This window comes from Sinocyclocheilus grahami, unplaced genomic scaffold (assembly GCF_001515645.1).
Source record: "Sinocyclocheilus grahami isolate Dianchi unplaced genomic scaffold, SAMN03320097.WGS_v1.1 scaffold224.1, whole genome shotgun sequence".
NCBI classification, from domain to species: Eukaryota; Metazoa; Chordata; class Actinopteri; order Cypriniformes; family Cyprinidae; genus Sinocyclocheilus; species Sinocyclocheilus grahami.
This window is the reverse complement of record NW_015505403.1, coordinates 516143-520195: the sequence shown is the minus strand read 5'-3', so window position 1 is coordinate 520195 and position 4053 is coordinate 516143.

The following is a 4053-nucleotide window of genomic DNA, read 5'->3' as shown; positions in this document are numbered from 1 at the left end:
CGGGGGGTAAAATATTAGTTTTTTGGCGGGGTTCTCCGGTGAAATGTAAATTTCAGGGGCTAAATATCGCATTATTGATGTTGCTTCAACCCGCGGACATGAAAAACAACCCGCGGCTACAGTGTTAGAAGCCCAATTCCGCTGGAAAACCACGGACGTGGCAACACTGCACTCCAGACTGATTTTGTAAACTAGGTGAACTGATTCACTGAAAAGACTCATAAGAACAATTATTTTGTGAATCATGTATCACTACTCTATGAAGAGTTTATTTGCAAAAACAGATAACTCTTTTTTTTTATTGTATTAGCTTTAACCTAATCAAAATAACCCAACTGCAGTTTAATTGAAATTAATTGGAATGCACAATGAAAAAACATGATTTTTGAAAGTGATCTGTTCTTGCAAACGAACTCTTCATATATAGATAGTGTAGGTGAATAGAATGAATAAGTGTAATTTGTGAACATAGTATTAAGACAGACTGCTTTGGTGAACTAGATAAACTGATTCACTGAAAAAGATTTGACTCATGTCTCAAGATCTGACACATTAGAACAATTATTTTATAAATCAGTAATTGCTACATCTGTCTGATAGATAGATAGATGGATAGATAAATAGATAGACAGATAGATAGATAGTTGACCTTTATAATGAATCAATTTAATTTGTGAAAACAATATTCAGACTGTTTAGGTGAACTACACTGTAAAAAAAAATCCATAAAATTTACGGTAAAAAAACGGCAGCTGTGGTTGCCAGAATTTTACCATAAAAAATACGGTAGCAACGTTTTAGGTTTTAACTTAAATTTACAGTTAAATACCGTAATTTCATTAACTGATAAAATGCCGCGCGGCGGCGGGACATGTTTTTACATCAACGAAAGGTGGTGTACAGATGTTACAGCGTTAAAGAAGATGTGCTGTTCCGATCTAGAAGTGCTTTTCATTAACTGTAAGCCGTTCTATTCGCCGCGGGAGTTTCACTCGTTCATTCTCGTGAGTATTTACATCCCTCCGCAAGCACACGTGAGCTCAGCTTTACAGAAACTCGCTGATCAGATCACAGAGACAGAACAACAACACCCGGACTCTGTTTTAATCATTCTCGGGGACTTTAATAAAGCAAATCTTGGAGCTGTGCAAAGTCCCTGCCTGCTTCAAACGCTCCACCATCATCCCCGTCCCAAAGAAACCCAAGATAACAGGACTTTCTGACTACAGACCTGTGGCCCTAACCTCTGTGGTCATGAAGACATTTGAGAGGTTGGTGTTGGCTTATCCGAAGGACATTACTGGACCCTTACTAGACCCCCTGCAGTTTGCTTACCAATGACTGCACCTCTAAAGACCCCTCTGTCAAGCTCCTGAAGTATGCAGATGACACTACAGTCATCGGTCTCATCAAGGATGGAGATGAGTCTGCTTACAGACAGGAGGTTAAAGAGCTGGCTGTCTGGTGCAGTCTTAACAACTTGGAGCTGAACACCCTCAAAACTGTGGAGATGATCGTGGACTTCAGGAGGAACCCCCCTGCACTCCCCCCACTCACCATCATGGATAGCACTGTAACGACAGTGGAGTCATTCAGGTTCCTGGGCACCACCATCCCTCAGGACCTGAAGTGGGACACTTACATTGACTCCACTATTAAAAAGGCCCAGCAGAATTTGCACTTCCTTCGCCAGCTGAGGAAATTCAACCTGCCACAGGAGCTGCTGAAACAGTTCTACTCAGCCGTCATCAAGTCTGTTCTGTGCACTTCAATAACTGTCTGGTTTGGTTCAGCTACAAAATCAGACATCAGAAGACTACAGAGAACGGTTCGGACTGCTGAAAGGATTATTGGTGCCCCCCTGCCTACCCTCCAAGAACTGTATACATCCAGAGTGAGGAAAAGGGCTCAGAAAATCACTCTGGATCCATCACATCCAAGCCATCTCCTTTTTGAACTTTTGCCATCTGGTCGGCGTTACAGAGCACCGAATACCAGGACAGCCAGGCACAAGAACAGTTTCTTTCCCCAGGCAATCTACCTCATGAACAGTTAATGTTCTCCCATTGTGCAATTAAAGTACAGTATGTGCAATAACCTTAGAATTATTTATCACCCTAAACCCTAGTACATCCCGACAACTTATTTTATTTTATTCTATTCCTATTCCATCTATAGCACACCTGTACATACAATTTATTCTTTTTTTGTGGTTTATATTTATGCATGTGTATTTTATTCACATCTCATTTTTATTATCTGTGTGTTGTTGTTGTCTCCGTGTACTGGAAGCTTGTGACACTATAACAAATTCCTTGTATGTGCAAACATACTTGACAATAAAACTCTTTCTGATTCTGATTCTGAAATGTTATTATATACCAACCTGTTGAAGTACTAAAATCTGTTTTGTACCTTTGTAATACACTGATAACCACCAAATACAGGTGGTGATGAGAAAGTCACACGATGAACCAAAGCCCATCACAAGCAGCTTTTAAATAATAAAATATAGAGAGGGGGCACAGTGACATTCACACAAACACTAAACACCATCATGGTAACACACATGAAACTGAAATAATGCAATAAACATTCATTTAACAACATTAGGTGTAACACACAACGCTAATATACAAAACTGATCAGAAAAAACTAAGAAGAAACAGTTATTTCAACAAAAAAAACATCAAATTTGAAATGTAACGCAGGGAATTCTGGGTATGTCAATTTACGGTTATTCACTGTAAATTATATATTCACTGTCTTTTTTCACTTCCAAATACGGTATACTACCGTAAAATTAATGTCCAATACAGTTTTTCACTGTATATAGTAGGGAAATTCACCGCTAACCATTTAACAGATTTTTACTGTAGCATTTTTACAGTCTTTTACCGTTAAATTCACTGTTATTTTTTACAGTGTAGAGCAACTAAATTACTGAAAAGATTTGTCTTTTCAGTTCTTTCATGAATCGGATACCCTGTCTAGATAGATAGATAGATAGATAGATCATATTACTTTAACTTTAATTACTAGTGAAAAAATTAAGAGGCACAGTCACACAAACTCACACAGAGCCCTAGTGTGTGTTTGGGTCTGGGTGAAGTGTCCTAATTAGAAGGAGGGAGGTAAAGGGCTGCAGCTTTGGCCCGCTTCACAGCTCTTGTGGCCTCTTCCTCCCCTCCACTGAGTGTGTAAACAACAGTGGCCGCTCTGAAAGGACACAGGTGTCAACCATTGTGTGCTTTTTGAAAAGCATGGAGAGAGGGAGGTTAGGAGGCTAGAGGGTGGGCTAACACACCCTTTTCATCTAACTGCAAACGCCCCCTCCAGCGTCTCACCGCTTAACTATAGTACTGTCTCACAGGGAACAGGAAATCTGGGTCCAGAACAACAGCGGTTCTGTTTCTAGATTCTGCTAATTGGGACAACTGGGGGTCTTTTTAAAAATTGGATTTTGGAGGTTACATTTTAAGATAGCCATTATATTTGCTTGATTTTAAAATGTTTGGATAACATGAAAATATATTTTAGTGGAACAAATCTGACTAGATCAATGCCTAGATAGACAAGACGGAATGTTAAATCAAGAATGAATAATTCAAACTGTTTGTGAACGGAATCAACTGGTTTATTGAATAGATCCAAACAATTGTTTCATGAATCAGTCATAACTTCTTGATAGATAGATTTATAGATAAACAGACAGACAGACATTCATTAAATCCAGTGGCGGGCCGTGCATTTTACACCTAGGCCTTCAGCGTCCTACATGAATTAATCCATCTCTTCATACCATCATAATGATGCCACGGCTATAGAAACCATAAATATAACACAGTAATGCAGTATAACAGGGCACTACATAACAGACAGGTACCTTATGTAGCAAGAATGAATGCCATTACTAAAGAAAGAAACCCAATTAACTATTGCGCAACATATCATCTGTAGCTGAAGCATTAACCTAACAAAATGACACAAATACAGTCCATCCGATCTTCTTACAGACATTTATTCACCCAAACGTATTTATACTTTACAGAT